The sequence below is a fragment of the Ostrinia nubilalis genome, chromosome 5 (assembly GCF_963855985.1).
Source record: "Ostrinia nubilalis chromosome 5, ilOstNubi1.1, whole genome shotgun sequence".
In the NCBI taxonomy this organism is placed as follows: Eukaryota; Metazoa; Arthropoda; class Insecta; order Lepidoptera; family Crambidae; genus Ostrinia; species Ostrinia nubilalis.
The window spans coordinates 16,157,020-16,177,644 of NC_087092.1; the positions used below are offsets into that span (position 1 = coordinate 16,157,020).

Genomic DNA, 20,625 nt, shown 5'->3' on the forward strand with positions numbered 1-20,625 from the left:
TACTTGTAAGTTGTCAATATTCTTTCATGTTGTTAAAATAAAATGTTTGCTTCCAGTTTGCTTGCTTATTCTTACACATTTTTAAACTTTAAACTTGTCCTTTTATAAATGTCCGACTGTAGTGATTACATATTTATGTAAATATTCATAAGTAATAGGTTTTGATAATATTTCCTGGATGTGGCGGGGTATTACATTAACTTCTGGTAGTAAATGTGTGCCTAGCTAAAAAAATATTTATTTATTTAGAAATGAATCACACCAAAAATCAAAGATAGCATGATCTATCTTATATCTCTAATCTCAATGACGTATTATTGTATTGACAAATAAATACCTACACCAGTGGGTCTAGACAAAGTGCAAATTATAATCGCAAACCAGTCGAAAAGTGGTCGAAAAGCCCCTTTTTTGTATGGAGTTTTGACGGATTCGATTTTCGATTCGATCAAAAAGTGCGTTTTGTCTAGGGGGGCAGAGCCCCGATTACGGTATTTTTTAACGTCAACAATCCAGACGCGCTTCTCGATTCTGCGATACGATTGGTCGTTCAACAGCGTACGTCAGCTGTTTTGACCAATCGTATTGCAGAATCAGAAACGCGTCTGGATTGTAGACGTTAAAAGTTACCGTAATCGGGGCTCAGGCCCAATTTTACTGGTAATCAAAATTCTTCCTATACTCGTACGTTACGTTTTATCCTGAATTTTTTATCGACTTTACTTTCTAGGTTTCTAGTAATTTTAAGATTTAAAAAACCTACCTAGTTGTTAGGTGCAGCAGCGGAATAAAACCAGCCTTATCTATCTACTTGTGGTCAGTCAGGCAAACCCACCCGACAGTTGAATCACCCGAGTTCCGCTTGCGTTAAAAAAGATCACCTAGATGCGGTCAGCACATCTGTAATCTAGAGTTGGTCTGGTCTGGACCAAAGCAGGATATGACGACATACAGCAGCAGCTACTATCCTCTTGATCCTTATATCCGTTGGCGTAGAGAGCAGTTTAACAGGAATTTTTACGGTACAATGTATGTACCTACGCTCCTCGGACCCTGTATGGCAAAATGTTTTTTCACGCCATTAGAATGTTGTCAGAACGACTCCAAAAGGACTGAAGAACAGGAATGTCTGCTGCACTATTTTTGTTTTTAAAATCAAACAGAAATAAGCATAGAAAACAAGAGGCATTAAACGAAATAGCCCTCATTACCTACACAAATTCCTAATTTTTGTCGTGTTCCGTGTAAAACCATGAGTGCTCTGGTTGTTGAGGGAAATACTCGCATACATTAATTATAATATTCATAGCCTCTCCAGTGTTAGACGAGTTATATTATGCACTTGTAATAAATATAACCAGCCCCTCAAATTGCAGACGGACATGTCTCGGAGTCGACGTCATCGCCTTCGCCTCCATTTTATTGAAATGATTGAAAAAGGAAAATGGGTATGGAATGTTTAACTAGGAGTTTTTGCAGTCTTATCATAAATTGGCACAAAATGTGAGAATATCCCACATTTTGTAAAAGATTTGTGCAATTTTACATGTGAAATTATCATAACCGAAGAAATAGCAGTGTATTTCACTGCTATTGAGATGGACGGATAAATAATTGAGCTTAATGAGGTCTCTCAAACCTGAAGACCTTCAAGTTTTCTTTTAACAAAAATACGACTGCACTCGTTAAGATTAGAGGATGTGCCTCTAATTGCACAGATTTAACGTCGGACTGCATGTGTTTCCTCTTTGTCATCAACACGTTCAATTAAAATTGATCTTAACAACTAGCTGGCGAAAAACGCTATGATGGCTGGTTTTTCTGGCGAGTAAGATCGTAATTATAAATGTTGAAAAAACATATTTGAGGGATTGCAATCAGGCTCTTTCAAAATTCCAAAATATCCACTCCAAAATTAGAGATACCGGTACTTTCCTAGTAACGTTCAAAGGTGTGTAGTCTTGTTGTTACTCAATTGGAAAAAAAAATGCAAAAAGTATTCTTATTCAATATATACACCTGTTATTTCACAGTTCCAGAAAGCCTGTACATTAAAATGGCGTGGAATCTTTAGAAATATTACTAACTAGCTTTCCGCCCGCGGCTTCGCCCGCGTGGAATTTTGTCTGTCACAGAAAAACTTTATCGCGCGCGTCCCTGTTTCAAAAACCGGGATAAAAACTATCCTATGTTCTTTCCCGGGACTCAAACTATCTCTATGCCAAATTTCATCAAAATCGGTTGCGAGGTTTAAGCGGGAAAGCGTAACAGACAGACAGACAGACAGAGTTACTTTCGCATTTATAATATTAGTTGGGATAAAATCAATTATTCCCGGTTATTTTCCATTCCCATTTGTATCCCACGATTGCAATTCTAATGGCGGCTATCAATAGTATCAATAAACATGTGTGACTGCCCCCGGACCGCTCATGCGAAAAGCATGGCTCTCTGGCCATACAAATTGTTAATTATGCGATAAGTACAACGATTATCATAGTCGAAGGCCTTGCAGATTGTTTGCCTTTTATGATAGTGATTACAGTTAACACGGTTTTAACCTTTTTCCTGGCTTAAAAGTTAATAACTCTGAGTCTTTTGAGTACCTAAAGAGCTCATCAGAACATTTTGTTACAATACTACACTAATTAGTTAGCTAGCTACAAGCAACGTCCGTACTTAATATTAAAAAAATAAGTTATCCGCTAAAAGTAGTGCTTTGATCGTTCATTATTTCAGCACTCGTTTACATTAACCCTCAAATTATCGCAGTTACGCGTTTAAGGTCACTGTGAAAGCTGACAGTTTAACCGCTAAGTAACGTAATCAACGGTGCAGTGAAACAAAAACAAATAATATTTATAGACGTCGACTCCACGCGTGCTCACGTCTGAGTCATCTCGCTTTGGAATTAATAAGTTAATGGAACATGTACTCAGGTTAAGAAGTTATTTAACTTGAAAATAAATAAGTACCTACTTAACTTTATTCTTCAATTCCCATAATAAGGGTTTCTTGAAAGTCCCACTTAAAAGGTCTAAGAATTTATTCATCATATTCATCATAAACAGGCAAATACTGATCACCGAAAGGAAAGATAAATCGCTAAGACTCTATAATTATTATAAATGCGTTTATAATTTAATTATTTGTACCTATATCTGTGTATTTTACCCTAAAATAGCACAACACTATCGATTCAATCAATTGAAGTCGCAGTCGCAGCCGCATTTGTTTAATAAATCGATGTGTGAAAGTGACGACAATTTGTTACTCCAAGGCGTTTCTATTCCATTTGCTGTGCTGGATTGTCACGAAAGAATAAAGTATGTTAACGAGCGTAATAGGCTCGAAAATTTCTTAAAGCTGTTTTAGAATGGCCATTCGGTGTGTTTGTGTAACTTGTAGGTTAGCAATTTCATTCAATCAAATGTTTAAATAAGTAGGTTGTATCATCGAAAAAGGTCGGAAGTAGGTAGGTACTTTTTAATAAAATAATCATGAGCATTAGTTTTTTTACATCCTGAAAACTTTTCTTTCCATGAAAGAACTTGAAAGAAGCCATTTTAATCTGTTCTTTTATTTCCAGCCAGTCATGGCGCCAAAAATAAAACAAAAACCGATTACAACATTCAAAACGCGATAATTAGCCGTATTGGATTAAAGTTCTTTATCATGGCGATAATGAGACTGTGGAAGACACATGGCCGTAATTTTGGTCTAAATACACACGAGTCACTTACGTAGAGGCACAGCTGTTAAAACAAGGTGGCGCATGTAGTAACCCCGTTGAGGCCCTGTTTTGTAATCGAATGACAACATTTGAGTTGCAATGTTTTGAAAATTAACAGGTAACGGTAACCTCAGGTGTGCCGTTCGCTCGCAATAAAATTGGCTATGGTGTTAATTCCTGTGTATTTGTAAATGACACACAAAGAACTGCGGAAGATATCAATGAACTAGATATGCCTTCAACCTTAGATTAATAAAACCTAGATAGATAGTCAGTGCACGAAAGGTGAGGCAGTTTTTAGGGAGCCGGCACGGCTTACCCGTAAACGTCACATGAACTGTCAAAGTGAAAAATTGGTAAACACGTCCGACGAATTTTAATTATTAAAACGGTTTGTGCTGTGAAAGGGTGTCTAAAATACATCAGAAAAACAAAAGAAAGTGACCAGTGTTACATTTCATAAGTAAGTACTACGATTCGACGCGTATTTTGCTTGAATTTGGCTTTCAAAAATTAAATACGGGAATGATACCAGTAACAAGAAAATTTATTTCCCAATTGTTCGCCGTACAAATACACTTCCTTTTTTATGAAATCGAGACTTTTAAGTCGATTTATCTTATTGTTATTAGGTAGGTACTTTGAATTCAATAAATAAGTAAGTACATGATGCGTTTTGTTTTTGTTAATTATAAAATTATTAAAAACGTATTAAAAATTTCCCTACTTTCGGGAAAATCGCCTTCACTGTCTACACTCCCCAACAAAATTGACACTAATGACATAAGATTTTTGCCTCACTCTTGACGAAGCGTTTGTATGAAGACTATCCATCTAGGTTTTATTAATCTAAGCCTTCAACAGAGAAACTCTATGAAACAGTTCATAGAGGCACGTTAGTAGGTACATTCACATTTAACCGATTAGTGTTCCTGGTGAATTCTAAGTTATAGTTTTTTTAAACTTGGCGATACAACAACTACAAGGTCTACAAGTCGCGAATAAAATTTCTAATAAGCTATCACGCCTCTTATCTTGTAATTTTGCTTTAGGTATTTACTGATACGATATGAACAAGCCAACGGCTCTGTAATTTTAAAGTATAGATAAGATGAAGAAGGTGTTTAACACCCGATAGACCCCTGTTGAAATAAGGAGGATTCGGCATGGAACTGCTTCTCAAGAAAAGCTTTAGCTCACACTATTTCCACTTATTAGTTTAGTAAGTACACATTGTTCTACTGCTCATAGCAACCTGAATCTCAAAAATCTTGACAATTGAACTACTGAAATGCTTGTCAGTCGCCTGAATTGTCTGCATGCAAAGTCTGCTAAAGTCTGTCTGCATTCATTCCGCTAATAACCTGTGGATAATCAAGCACAAAACAACCAGGTTTGGCCACGTGACAGTGTCAAAGCCAAGGCTAAGTCGAGCCTCCGATCGTCATAATACTCCGCCGGAATTTCAACCTTAATCCTCGGAAATACGTAACCGTGGAAATATTAAAACAGTGTACATTCATAATACGGAAACGTCAAACCTAAATGGCTAGGTTTGGACAATTATCTTGACAAATGCTCCACTAACGAAGTGACGCGCGCCATGTACGATGCGCGTGCGGTGACGGACCAATAGGAAGCTAACGATCTGACAATGGCCGCCGCCTGTACACGCTTTGCTAAATAGATGCTAATTTTTATATTATGCTTGTGTAACGAATGCGGTGAAAGTTCTTGCTTATTAAGCAAATGTCTTCCTAGTGTTCGCGGCGGCTTGTTATGCGGAGACCTGTCTGTCATTGCGGCGCTTTCCTCCTTAATAGACTCATTTTGTTGGTTTGTTAGGCGTTTTAATATGTACGAAATAGGCTAATGGCTAGTTTTTATGTTTACAAAACAAGTTATACTTTCTGTACGTCGTTAAATATAATAATTTGCGTTTTTAATTGGTAAAACTGACACTTTGACACATATTAAGCAACAAGCCAAAGGTACTAACTTCATTTTGGCTAATAAAACTCGTAGAAAGTGACAGTCGGAATGTCACGTAGTTGCTGGCATTTTCGGAATCCATGTTCGCATGTATGTGGGCCGAATTTCTAATTTCAAGGTTAATTAGTAATCGTGTTATCTCGCTTGGCGTCATCGAACGACTTGCGCCTGAGCACGGCGGCAACCGCACATAATAATGCCACATCTACATTATTGACAATTACATTATGCTGTCTTTAGTTTCTAATTTGAGCATTTAAAATGAAGCCAGACATTTTTTCACCAAAACATTATTCACCTGATAAATCGAGTCGCAGTAAAAAGAAAAAAAAATTAAAGTGCACGTATTATCCCATTTATGAGAGCTATTGTTATGTTATGAATTGTGATCGTCATTATTAACACTCTGCTGAACTTTTTCCTAGGTCTACAACTTATTTTATTAATACTTACAGCCTACAGGTATTTATGGAGTAAATAACAAGCAACGCGTGAAATTAACACTTAGCTGGTTATTAAAACATTGTTTGTTTTAATTAAATAATAGCTTTGACCACTCATGCACTTGAATTGTTGTAATTCACACCTGTTTGGTGATTTACTTTGTGAATCACAATTCACAGCTGTTAAAGACGCACAAAATATTTTGTTCGATGACAATGGTTTTATCAATCAATGATTTGTTTATTATGCGTAGGTACTCGTACATTAAAAGTTGAGTTGGTAAAAGACGTATTTAAACACACGTAGTTAAAACGTAAAATACCTAAGTAAATTACGTAACTAGTCTGTGGAAGAAAATCTTTAATGCAACCATCTAGGAAGAAGAAAAAAGAAGTAAACTTTACTATGTTTAATTTTTTTCCTACTAAAACGACTATATTAAGACTGCCGCAATAATATTGACCGAAAATAAACATAACTCAAATGTAATCAGTTCCTTAGGTCCTTCGAGCTGGACTATGTTATGATAATCCGGGAGTGAGTGGACTGTATTTGCTACTGACTGGAATAGGACCTGGTGGAAATCTAGAATGCCTAGAAGGATTTAAATGGAAAGTCACTTTATGGGCCAAAACAGACTGTATTTTAGACAAGACCAAGACAAGACAACTTCAAAAGCAAAAACAAAAAACAATATATCAATAAAAAAGTAAAAAAAAAAATCAAAAAGGATTGCTGGCGAAACTGCCTTCAACATCTGGAACAGGGGTCTCCAAACTACGGCCCGCGGGCCATAGCCGGCCCGCCATTGCCATCAAGGCTTAGCTTAAGACTAAGCCTATGTTTGCATAGGTGGGCAGAAAAAGCACAGTGCCAATCCATATATGGAAGTTGGACCAAGTGCTGCCCAGAATGGAACCATAGTGCATTTTGTTCCTCAGGCCAATACTAATTTGTAAACCGGAGCGCACTGAAATCTATCCCTGGAGTTAAGAGAAAAAAAGAGAATTATTTACATACAAAATATCGTCGATGTATACGTACTACGCATAAGATTTCGCGATTTTGGCATTAAATAACACTCCCTATGTTGAACTTAACCATACTGCATCCGTACACCTTACTTTAGTACGACTTCGACATTCTTTATAAGCGATCAAGCGCTGTTGCAGTAATTTGGTTAGTTGACAGAAATTAATTATTTCCAAAATGGACCAAGAAGTTTTAGCTTACAATAACTTAATAATCGATTGTAATACGCCAATAAATTATTTTTTTGCAAGGATAGAGACCTAAAACTTCTTGCTTCATTTTGGAAACAATGAATTTCTGTCAACTTACTAGCGCTAGATCGTTTATAAAGAATGTCTAAATCGCACTGAAGTAACATGTACGGATGCAGTATGGTTAATTTCAACATAGCGAGTGTTATTTAATGCCACAATCGCGATTATGCGTAGTACGAATACATCGATGATATTTTTTATGTAAATAATTCAAAACAAAATTCTTTTTTTCTCTTAACTCCAGGGATAGATTTCAGTGCGCTCCGGTTTACACATTAGTATAGGCCTGAGGAACAAAATGTACTATGGGTTGATTCTGAGCAACACTTGGTCCAGACCCTGGCATTATCCTTTAAATTGTTATGGCCCTTGTAAGTCTTGCAACATACCGAAAAAAATATTATGGCCCCAAGGCTTCAAAGTTTGGAGACCCCTGATCTAGAATATTGCAAGTCGTTAGCGCAGGCAGGATACAAAACAGAATCAGGGTAACCGCAAGGTCGGGGTGAGAAGTTAGCAGTTACGGCGACAACTGCATTATTGCATCTTAATGTGACGGGTTAGGTATCGCTGTTGCTGTAGTGTATGCCCTCTATGCAAGCTATGTAACTCTCCCTAACGGCGACGTATATTGCCAATATGTTTGTGCATGTAAAGGGAACGCTCGAACGGGAGCTAGATCGGGGAGATATGGCAGACATTTGGAAAAGAAAAATGGCTACCACCAATTTTCTGCACAGTGTACCTATGTAGTCGTATAGAAAAATATCGCAAAATTATGTGCAAAATTTCATATTTTTGATAAATATCATACTGATATTTATCAATTTCATCGTCAATCACACTTGTCATTTACTTAATATCTTAAGTAATGTGTCCTTTAGTGACATTCAAAGAAATTCAACATTTTTTAGACTAGCACGTGCTGTTCACTCAGTACTATTTCGTCGATGTCTTCATAGTCTATGGAAAAAAGACAACAAAAGTGTGATAGAACATGTATATTTCGAAGACGGTTCATTAGCTATGAAAAAAAAACGGCAAAAGTGTAGAATATTGTTAACAATTCTTCTTTTGCTGGCAGTAAGCGGTGAACATTATGGAGACAAACATACTCTTATCCCCGTGTTTATTTTTAGTTCATGGAGTTTAATTTGTGAATTCTAAGGGAAGACCAAAAATTTAATTTGTGTGTCACTAATCCACATATGTACCGGCCTTAAGTGGGTCGTCTCGTTAGCACACACCTTTGCACCCGGCGCGGCTTGTCATTTACCCGGAAAATAATTACCTTCTCCCACTTTCTCGGCGTTAGTGCTCTTTAGTGGGTCGTCGGTGTTTGTTTTAAAGAAATTAACGTTTTGCCAACTGGTTCCGACTTCCAACGGTCACGCACAGTGGGCCGAAAAAATGGCGGTCAGAAAAAAAATATTTTCGGTAAATTCCACTTTGTAAATCGAAGGACAATTTTGAATATGTCCTGGTATGAGAAAACCGTTCTCAAAAATAAAGAAAAATATCACTAATTTATAAAAGGTAGGCACGTACTTTCTGATTATTATATTGCGCATAACATGCATAAAATTTCATCGTAATGCGGTTGTATGCTAATGCTTGTATTAATCTGCATACTACATTAATTAAAGCAACATTAAAGAGTGAAATCATGATATCCGCAGAAGTCCGTTGTATTCAACTGTTGGCCCACTGTGTGGCGCCGCGCATTTGCGGTTAATGCGTAAGCCCAGAACACAAACGCTCGTTTAGTACTTTGACATACTTTTTATTACTCAAAACTGGATTTACATACATGTGTAGAAGTAGCTGACCTTCAAACGGCACCTGACGCTTCTGAATCAATTACAAAATCGTCCAATTCGAACCTCCGTGCTAAGTTGCAGTCGTAAATCTACCGACAGACGCTGTATAAATATTTGATACACCGTTCCTAACTCACAAAGGAGCGATCCCTAAAAGTGATCCGAACAACAACGCCATGGAGTTGGAATAGTCAAATTAAAAAAGAAATGGGATGCTACGTCCGTGTTACTGATGCGCCCAGTGGGTGTAGAGCTCTTTCTCCACATTTTTTGTGGGACGCATTGTGACGTAAGACGAGGTGGATAGGTCAGGTAAGATTGGTGGGGCCGAGTAGTGTAACATAAAAAGGAGTGCATGAGGAATGCGCTGATCGCAGGTGCAACGGCCCCGGGCTCCGCCCCCGACTCGCATTTTTGTGTCCGTACGACTAATACGAGATCGGAACTCCGTTCTAGCCGATGCCTTAAAACTTGAGAATCAATTTGAGTTTAACTAGCAACTCGAGAAAAGTCATTAAATTGAACTTCATGAGACATTTTAAACTAAAGAACACATAAAACGTATTCATGTGTCAAAGCGAGAAGATTATTAGTTTCATTAACCGACATCATAAAGCAGTAACAGCTAATCTTTGCTAACTACAAGTTTCAAGGTGCACAAATGTCGTTGGATCGTTAAACCGATAGTTGTCGGAACAATAACTGTCTCAGGTGTCTGACAGTTAAAACCTTACCGACTCCATGGGAAGAGACCATGTGACGAGCGGGTGTCGAATGACAACAGGCCGGTTGAGTAATGTCCTATGCTTTTTACTGAAGGTCGGTGGTAGGTAATTTGATAGGGTAGAAATGTGACGCTAAGGATTTGTTCAAACTCTATTGAGTGCCTCTAAAGTGGTTTTTCGGAAGTGACGAATTGCTAACATAGATACGGATTTATAATGGCTAGAGACTATACAAGATTTTTTCGTGAAGTGTAAAAGTGTTTTTGCGAATATTCATGTTTATTATTGCTTATAACGCTTTTGACTGGGTCAGTTGTGCACGTGTGACACTGTAAAATTATTAAAAAAGATAAATATAGTAATAAATAACGTGCTCTATTCGCCACATTAGGTCATGAATAATTTTAACGAAACGCAGCGGTATTCCGAGTTTGATTACAACTAGGAGTTGTTTTTCTAGGTTTCCGTGCTACGCGATACCTGTTCGGATATTCAAAATTAATGTAATCTACAGTTATCGGTTGATAAGCCAGACTCATAATAACGCCACTCCTAAGCCTGACCTTTGATATCCTTTAGATAAGCTTGGATTACGTCATAAACATACATACAGCTTAATAAAGTGTTTAGTTAATACGCCTCCATTCAGTTCTAATTTTATCATAGTTCTCGGCCTCTTTTGTCATCTAAACTCTTTTTAATCTGTGGATATAAAAGCGGCCATTGTTTAAAAACAAATGACCTCCGTTAAATAAATGTAAAGCGTAGTGCACACGGATGGATGCGTTCCGTTTAATGCATTAAGCGCATACGGCCTCAGCCGCGCGTCCTAATGACCGTCCTTTATTCACGCTTTATTCCATTTCTTTACACGTTGTATTGCATTTCATGATAGTAAATCTCTATGACGATAATTTATGCGTTGAATTAAAGTTTACGAGCCACTCTGTCTACGATCGAAGCGATGTCACATATCAAATTCATATACAAAACTCGTTCTCACGACTGCACCTGTCAGATTAATTCTGGATACATACACCCGACAACGTAAACATTTTTTATCGATTGGAAAATGAAACATAAACGGAATGTGAAGTATTTAACATGGTCGTTAGTCGTCTATGGCATCGAAACGGAAATTTCATAATCTTAAATGTTAAGAAGTAGTTCGTTATAAAGTTATTGTTGAGGGTACCTATTTTATGCAGTGTCTTGCTGTTAATATTTTTTCATTTTGTATTGGGCTAGTGCATTACATTATCTGCGAATGTTTTACCAGTCACGATGCGTTTTTACATTAGCATATTCACAATCTAGACTAGAGATAGCGGCGTAGAGCTAAAGTGTACCACTAATTAAAACGTTAAAAATACAATTTGTTTCGTTTTGTTTCGAAAAAGCCAATATGGCGGCGTTTGCATACAGAAGCGAGTGCACGGCGTGTTGTGCGTGCATTTAATTACCAGATATTTCTTATTATTTCATTTAGAAATAGGCTTGGGGACCGATAACGTCGGTATCCTCACTCTACCACACGGGCACGGACAGATAGTGCGTGTAAATACTGTGAGAATGTATTCCTTTTAATGGACTTAATTAATTCTAATTACCTTTATAACGTTGGGTTAAACAGTACCAATGTCAACAAAAGATTAAAAATTAAGTTTTAACTATTTGCATGAGTGTCAGCTCAGCTTTAATTTACAAAAAATATAAAAAAATACTGTTAACTATTGAAACTATTGAAAACCAGTTATTTTATAAAGTTAACGAAGAAAATTAGGCCGTGTGGGGACGGCCGGAAAGAATACAATTCCCCACCGCCAACAGGAGGCGTGTCGTAAGAGGCGACAAAATCCTGTAGCGCGAGATGGGCAGCAGCGTCTGCGTGCGAAACATATAAAAAACTGCGCTCGCCAACCCGCCTGCCAAGCGTGGCGAGTACTGGCAATTCCCCCACAATGAAATACACAAAAGCAACCAGGCCCCCAGTCTCCGGTGGCCCCGCTGTTCCTGGCTACGGTAGCGGTCAGGGTGACAGGGGGGCGGGGGGTGCTAAGAATCTCCGGAGGCGGACTGGCTACCCACACCAACGACGACTGGCCCTGGTAACGCATAATATACGCACATTGAGGACTGACGAAAGGCTTATAGAGCTGGAAGATGAAATGAGTAGGTTGCAATGGAGCATCATGGGACTATCGGAAGTCCGACGAGAGGGCGAGGACACGATCACCCTGAAATCCGGCAACCTACTCTACTACCGGGAGGGCGAACAACTGTCCCAAGGTGGTGTCGGGTTTCTCGTCCACAAGTCCCTCACTAACAACATCGTCACCATCGGAAGTGTGTCGAGCAGGGTTGCATACCTGATACTCAGAGTATCTAAAAGATACTTGTTGAAGGTAATTCAGGTATATGCACCGACCTCTACACACCCAGATGAGGAAGTGGAGGCTATGTATGAGGACATAAGTAGGGCCATACATACTACTAAAACCTACTTCAATGTTGTTATGGGGGACTTCAACGCGAAGCTGGGCATGCGAGGTGATGATGAGCTGAGAGTGGGGCAATTTGGATGTGGGCAACGGAACCCCAGGGGACAGAGGTTGGCCGAATTTCTGGAGAAGGAGGACCTCTTTGCCATGAACTCCTTCTTTCAGAAGCCGCCTCACAGGAAGTGGACCTGGATAAGTCCCGATGGTTCCACGAAAAATGAGATTGACTTCATCATGACCACAAAGCGACGAATATTTAGCGATGTCTCCGTGATCAACAGGGTGAAAACCGGAAGTGATCACCGAATGGTCAGAGGCATACTAAATATTAACGTCAAGCTAGAAAGGTCCCGTCTGATGAAGTCTACGCTCCGACCCTTAAATTCCCATATTCACTGCCCCGAGAGCTTTCAGCTCGAGTTATCAAATCGCTTTGCATGTCTGGAAAACTGCCAGTCAGTGGACGAGATTAATAACGGGTTCGTTGAAACTGTCCAAGCAGCTGGGTCTAAATTCTTCAGACCTCGTCGCAAAAACAGGCCGCAAAAGTTGACCGACCACACCCTCAACCTCATGCAAGAACGACGCTTAATGACACTGTAGACCTCCGTTGACGCTAAGGCATATAGGCAGCTCAATAGACAGATAAGGAAGTCCTTGCGACACGATATTCGCAACTTTAATACCAACAGTATTAAAGAGGCGATAGAGCGGAACCAAGGCTCCAAAGTGTTCGCAAGAGACAACTCTATTGGGCAAAGCCAGCTGACTAAGCTAACGACGGCGGACGGTAGTGTAACGTCAACAAAAGCCGAGGTTCTGGGTGAGATCGAGAGGTTTTATGGACAGTTATATACCTCAGTCACCAAACCTGTTGATAGCTCAACCACAGATCCAAGAGCTAAACTAACTCGACACTATACCGAAGATATCCCGGACATCAGCCTATACGAGATTAGGATGGCTCTCAAACAGCTAAAGAACAACAAGGCACCGGGTGATGACGGAATAACATCGGAGCTTCTGAACGCGGGTGGAACACCGATACTGAAAGTCCTTCAGAGACTCTTTAACTCCGTCTTACTCCAGGGAACTACGCCAGAGGCATGGAACAGAAGCGTGGTGGTGCTCTTCTTCAAGAAAGGTGATAAGACCTTGCTGAAGAATTACAGACCCATCTCGCTTCTGAGTCATGTCTACAAACTGTTTTCGAGAGTCATCACGAACCGTCTCGCGCGTAGGTTCGATGACTTCCAGCCTCCCGAACAAGCCGGATTCCGAAAAGGTTATAGTACCATAGACCACATCCATACGCTGCGACAGGTTATACAGAAGACTGAGGAGTATAACTTGCCACTATGCTTGGCGTTCGTGGACTATGAGAAGGCCTTCGATTCGATTGAGACTTGGGCAGTGTTACAATCTCTCCAGCGGTGCCGTATTGACTATCGGTATATCGAGGTGCTGAAGTGCTTGTACAAAAACGCCACCATGTCGGTCCGAGTACAGGAGCAGAGCACGAAGGCGATTCCACTGCAGCGAGGCGTTAGGCAGGGAGATGTTATATCTCCGAAACTGTTCACCGCTGCATTGGAGGTCGCTTTCAAGCTCCTGGAATGGAAAGGATTCGGCATAAACATTAATGGCGAGTACATCACTCACCTTCGGTTTGCCGACGATATTGTGGTCATGGCAGAATCATTGGAAGATCTTGGCACAATGCTCGAAGACCTTAATCGAGTTTCCCAACAGGTAGGCCTGAGGATGAACATGGACAAAACGAAGCTTATGTCGAATACCCATGTTGCGCCCTACCCAGTTTCAGTTGGGAGCTCAATTCTCGAGATTGTTGACAAGTATGTGTACCTCGGACAAACGATCCAGCTAGGTAGGTCCAATTTCGAGAAGGAGGTCAATCGTCGAATCCAACTCGGCTGGGCAGCGTTCGGGAAACTACGTAACATCTTTTCGTCCAAAATACCCCAATGCCTGAAGACGAAAGTCTACAATCAATGTGTGTTACCAGTGATAACTTATGGCTCGGAAACGTGGCCTCTCACTATAGGCCTTATACAGAAGCTCAAAGTTGCACAGCGTGCTATGGAGAGGGCTATGCTTGGTGTTTCTTTGCGAGATCGAATCAGAAATGAGGAAATCCGTAAACGAACTAAAGTCGCTGACATAGCCCGACGGATTAGCAAGCTGAAGTGGCAATGGGCAGGGCACATAGTGCGCAGAACTGACGGCCGATGGGGCAGCAAGGTTCTGGAATGGAGGCCGCGTACCGGAAGGCGCAGCGTGGGACGTCCACCTACAAGGTGGACCGACGACATCGTAAAGGTACCAGGGAAGCGCTGGATGCAGGCCGCTACCAATCGATCAACGTGGAAAGCATTAGGGGAGGCCTATGTTCAGCAGTGGACGTCCTATGGCTGACATGATGAACGAAGAAAATTAACCGCAAATAGTAAAATAGCCTTTTTCGAAATGCATTTTGATTTTATTCAACACTAACCATAATCTAACTTAAAATTGTTTGATTTTTAAAAGCAAATCTGCTATTTTGCATTACATTTCATAACCATATCTTGAATTAACTGCCAGCTTAGATTATCTCGCATCAGGTACTTCGTTAAACTTACATTCGATTAGGAATGGGTGCATCTCTAAGCCTGTCGATGCAGACGGCTCCTGGGCACCAGTTCTGTCGTAAAAAAGCCATTACGATCCTTGGCGACGGTATACCCTCTCTTTTTAGCACGTGTCTTATCCCTGATGAGAGAGCGGGATAAGAAATCAAGATTCCTGGTTAGATATTGCGGTTATAGCTAAGTCATAGCATGGATGCGACCAATAATACTAGCCGGTCCTGTATGGTAATTCAGTAATTACGTGTTTATCCGTGACCGGGCTATTTTAAACTGAACCCTGGTGAAACGGAACCGCGTAACAAAATAATAGTTCCGATAGTTCGATATAAGTTTTGTGATTTCTGAATCATCCCGAGGGCATGTTGTTGGTCCAATTGAGCTGTCAGATGCTTGTGGCGGTTCATCAAGTCTGACCTTAGTTGTTAAACTACAGCTTCATCAGCCAACGGTCATGTATTTAGGAAAACCGCATTTAAATTGCAGTAAGCGCCACCCGAAATGTCAAACAACTGACTCAACTGATGACCTTTCATGTCCAATAGGGGTGGTTATACACTCATCTCAGTCTTGACTTCTAAAACTTTGAAACAAATACGGTTGGGCCATTCCGTCTTTGGTCAATTACCTTTACAATAGCGGCGTGCACAGGCTATACAACCAATTAGACTAGTCCAACAAAAGTTCTTTCTTCAGCCGCGTCATCATTGACAAGTCAATGTCGAGAAATAAAGGTCGCGGCGGCGTTGGGCAATTCTGATGCAACAGACCTGTGTCTTGTAAGGTTGTAACCGATAATACTGCGGCTTTCGTAATTGAATTAACCATGTACGGCTTCGCAATGAAATTGATGAAAATTACATACAATTAAAAGCTAGAGTTGTATGGGATCGATCGCAGGCTCCTTCCACAATGGCAGTGGGGGCGCTATAATTGAATGGAGCATTCATAGTAAGTAACTTATAATTGGTGCTTGTATTGTGTGATGATTCTTCAACATTAGGATGCGGCATAATAGAAAATCAATTGTCTCGAGCGTGATTCCTGACAATTTTAATGTACAGGTTCTTTTTCTTAAATATTCAATCACCAGTGTCGACTCCTTTAGTCTATACTCTACTGCAAGGGCACGCCCTCTCTAATAAAGCCACTTGCCTACACTTTTCATGCTGGCCAAACGAGCTATCGGGGCATGATGTTCGCATATTTGTCTCTAAGTCGCCATTTACGACATCCACGAGAAGATTGGAGTTCTGGAGTTTTATTTTACTCTGCCGAAACCACACGTCTAATATTCAATATTTTTCGCTTATATTTTCCTCACATCATACAAAAGTTTCTCAGAAGAAAACCCCACAAACATACGAATAACATCTTCCAATGTTATATTGTTAATATTATGATCGATAGTAAAGGTTATAACCCTATAGTACCTAGACTATAGTTATTAAAATTCAATATTATAATTACATAGTGTTTTCCCTAATTTGTAACAATGTGTAGATTATTTTAGATTTATCTTAGTCCAAAGATGTTTAGTATAATAAGCATTTTGTGTCTACATTTAGAAACAAGTTTACATAACAATATGGCTTGACTAATCACGTATGTTCGCTTCTAAATGTTGTAATGTATCTCTCAGATGATCGGATAAACATAAAACACTATTCTTAACATAATAAAACTTTTTTACGATTCTTTTATTTATGCCTACGCGTATGTCGAAGTATTATTAAGTGGCTTCGATTAATAGATAGGTTACTCGTAGTTCTGTCTGTTTTACCTATCAAGAAAATAGCCTGACTAATATTATTTTCAATGTAATAAGAGTCATGAATTAGATGCATACTAAGTAATTAGGGATTGCAATCCCGCAGGATTGCGGCGGTTTTCCTAGTTCCATCTTTACATTGCATGTCAGATTTCGCAAAATATCCCTATAACAAATTATACTAAAGATGCCAGTTACAAAGTGTTTAGCGCTGCTCTGTCATCCGTTCACTACACAAAATAAATAAATAAATAAAACTTTTTAGATTTTTGCTTGGTTAGACCAATGTTGTTACGTTTGTCAGACAAATATCAGTGGCAATTATAATGCTTAGTTAAATTAATACGTTATTAATCGACCTTAATCTGATATAAGTAGGTACTTGCTATGTCAACGTTATTCCATACACAGTTGCCAATAGTACAGTGTAAGTACACCACTAAACATAAAAAGGACACTTTATTTCAGTCCTCGACGATATCTTTATAAAGTTATATTTTCTGTTCCATATCTCTGACTATTTGTATGTAATTCTGAGTCGTAATTATGGTTCGTTAAGGCTTTTGAATAGCTGTAAGATAAGACTAAAGTTCTACTTAAGATCGAAGTAAAGTTCATACAGTAAAGTAAGTAGTTTCGCCGTTTTTTGACCAGTAAAAAAATTGTAACAGCGGAATACAATTTAAAATCTCAGAACGATAGAACCATAGACAAAAGGTATTTGCTCGGGGTGTATTCAATAAACTGATCTACTATGTATGATTCTTTTGCATTCATGTATCAATTTGATGAATCTCGCGAAGCTGTATCAAATGTCATCAACGACTATTGTCTCGTCGGTCAACAATCGAAATATTTGCTTTCTTTGTCACACAATGTTCTTATTGTTTCGTGTTTGTAAGCCGATCCGCGAAATTGTAAACACATTCTGAAGAAGTGACCGATGTTTGGTGGTTTCAATGGAAAACAAAAGGCTATCACGTTTCGCTGTCGCAGAATTGTTTTGGCAACATCAGCCGTTGTGCGAATGTTTGTTTATTGCAATATTGTTATTGTCCCACAGTCTCTACAACTACCATTAGTCAATGACTGTAAACTATCGCAATCTTGCGACATTATAAATGCGCAATGTGAAAAACTATCATTCAATTCAACATTTGACTACTTTATTACCTAAGAGCCCATTCTCTTGATCCATCCATTCACTGAAGGTATGCGATCATCACCACCACCCTTCGACATTCGTCACACCAAAAGAGCTGCCAATATATTACCGACCAAACTTCTGTTCAGAAATTATACCACAATTTTAAGCAATATAAGGGTTTCTATTCTAAACTTACATTACCTTATGATGACTCACCAAAATCCTTACGCCAACGTAAACCCCCTAAACTCCCATGAATTCCGCAGCATCCTTCTACGAAAGATGGCGTAACCGCGAATACGCATGTCTCATGCGCACAATTGAGTGTCTAAACGCAGCGCAGGCGCAGCATTAGCATACCCGCAGAGCGCGGCCCACGCACCGGCTATCCATCATCGAGGAGCAAGGGCGTAACCGCCAACATTACGAATTTATGCGAACGTTCGCCATTTGCTGTACTTGTGGCAAAGACAAAATTGAATTCAACTTTGTCATGGTTTAATAAAACAATTCACGAAAATTCTTCTGGTTTTCCCTTTGTCCATTGATGATTCAAATTCTTTATCTTATTTTAGCCCTTTATTAGTTATGCAGTCACAAATATCTTCACAGTTACTGCCGCGACAAAATCGACGGCGTCGGCTGTTGATCAAAAGAAGTGGCGCAAGAAACTCAGTCAACTTTGTCAGCCTTTTGTTTATGAATGAACTTTGCGTAACCTTAACATGCTTGAATAACATGCCAAACCTATATTTGTGTATAGTAACCTCGCTGTGCTACACACACCTGCGAATCCAGTGACAAATTCGATACAATACGACCATTTGCAAGACTCATAAACAAGTTTTTATAAAACCCTCGTGTCGAAGGATCAGGATAGTTGAAGCTTTTATCCAACACAAATCGCAGTTCAAGGCTGCAGATAATGGGCCTTGTATCCAAAACGTCCTTACCATTTTACGAATGACAAAGATCTTTATCCATTCATGGTTGCGTCGGTATTCATTCCAGCCCGTGTCGACGCTGGCGACTCGTTCGCGTGGAGTTTTTAAATACTGTAATCATAATCACCAATTTATTCCCTTCCGAGAGAGGATTTCTGAAAATTCAAAGAATGCCAATAAAATTTTCCTGTCCTGTAGAAAGATTCGTTTAAGTGGTCATCTCCTACGCCTACGTACACACTACTTGTCACAGTCTATGTTTTAGCAAATGGTCTATTACATACTGTGGTTTCTCAATGTAGGTATTATATTAAGTAATCTGTGGTGGCGCTTAATCCCTAACGCCTCTCAGAACATGAGAACATTAGCGTTGTGTGCGTGAACCGTCTGAGACCAATAACCATGCGTGACTAGAAATACTTTACGTGCAAATTTCAACTTTGTAACTTAGAATTTGTACTTTGGAAGGAATTTTGTAATGTGCCCGTGTAGCTCGCAATACATATAATTTTGAAATTCCCAAGTCTCGTAGCCATTGTTACTGTAAGAGCCAAGATTGATCTTTTTGGAGATTTTTGATATTATGAAGTTGTTTATTTTCGTTGTAAAGTCCATTCGGCGTTCTCATTCGGCATTGAATTGAAATGCCTCAATGAAAATACCTCAAAGGCAAATTTTATTTGTGTGTAAATTCTGAATTTTGTGAACGATTTGAGATAATCTTGGGTTTACGCCCTAAAGCTCGAGGCTTTTACGACTCGCTTCAACTTTAGGTGTTACTTTTGTTGAAGATTTATGTCGTTAAATAACCATATAGGTTTGCCATTAAATATTTATACAGGTGTTCGTTTATAGTGACGAATCGCGGAAACTATGTTAAACCTAGTTCTAACGATTTCCGTTTAGGTTATTAATGAATGGTTTCCTTTGAAGTAGTTAATGCATTTGCATTAACGCAGGGCAAATTCTTAAGGCGAGGTCGATGCAGCTCTTAGCTGTGGCATTTCAATTGATTGATACCTTAACTAAATAGGAGAATAATTACACTAGTCCGACAGTAGGACAGCTTACAGCACTATCCCTTTCACCCAAAGTGGTGTATGCTGTATTTAGTTAACGTAAAGACCAATTAATTAAGTACATATAAGTTATTTTAACAAGGCACTTACTCAATTGCAATTAGATAAAGCATTTCAAGGCTGCTTTATTAAGGCCGTCTCCATAAATTTAGCAAATATAAGCGAACATCAGACGGGCAGAAATGTGGGTTAATTGTCTTAATAATGAATTGCCGATATTCCGTCATTGCTTCGTTTAATTTGTCATTCATTGATTGTTTGCTTAGAGCGGCGTACGCGGCCTCGGCGCCTACGCATAACGTGTCATTCTGACAGTAACTTGGCTAATAAATAAATGACATAGAGCAGAAAATAGGTTTCGTCAATGTACTGTTGAAATTGGGTGTCATTTGATAACTGTTAAGTTAACCGGCCTTTTAATTCCTCGTTAATCCCCCTTGGTTGATCTGGGCTTATCAACACTCCTGTTAGGGTGGTGTCGCTAAATTAAAGTCACGTAAACTCAAACTTGTTTATTTATTTAAGGCTAAGGTGC

General features: G+C 39.3%; 1 protein-coding gene across 4 annotated transcripts in view; it reads left to right on the top strand.

The window, feature by feature from the left end:
- The window catches only part of LOC135072061 (protein outspread), a 363,405-nt gene that overhangs the window by 1,061 nt on the left and 341,719 nt on the right, over nucleotides 1-20,625 (top strand). The gene's annotated exons all lie outside the window — the stretch shown is intronic.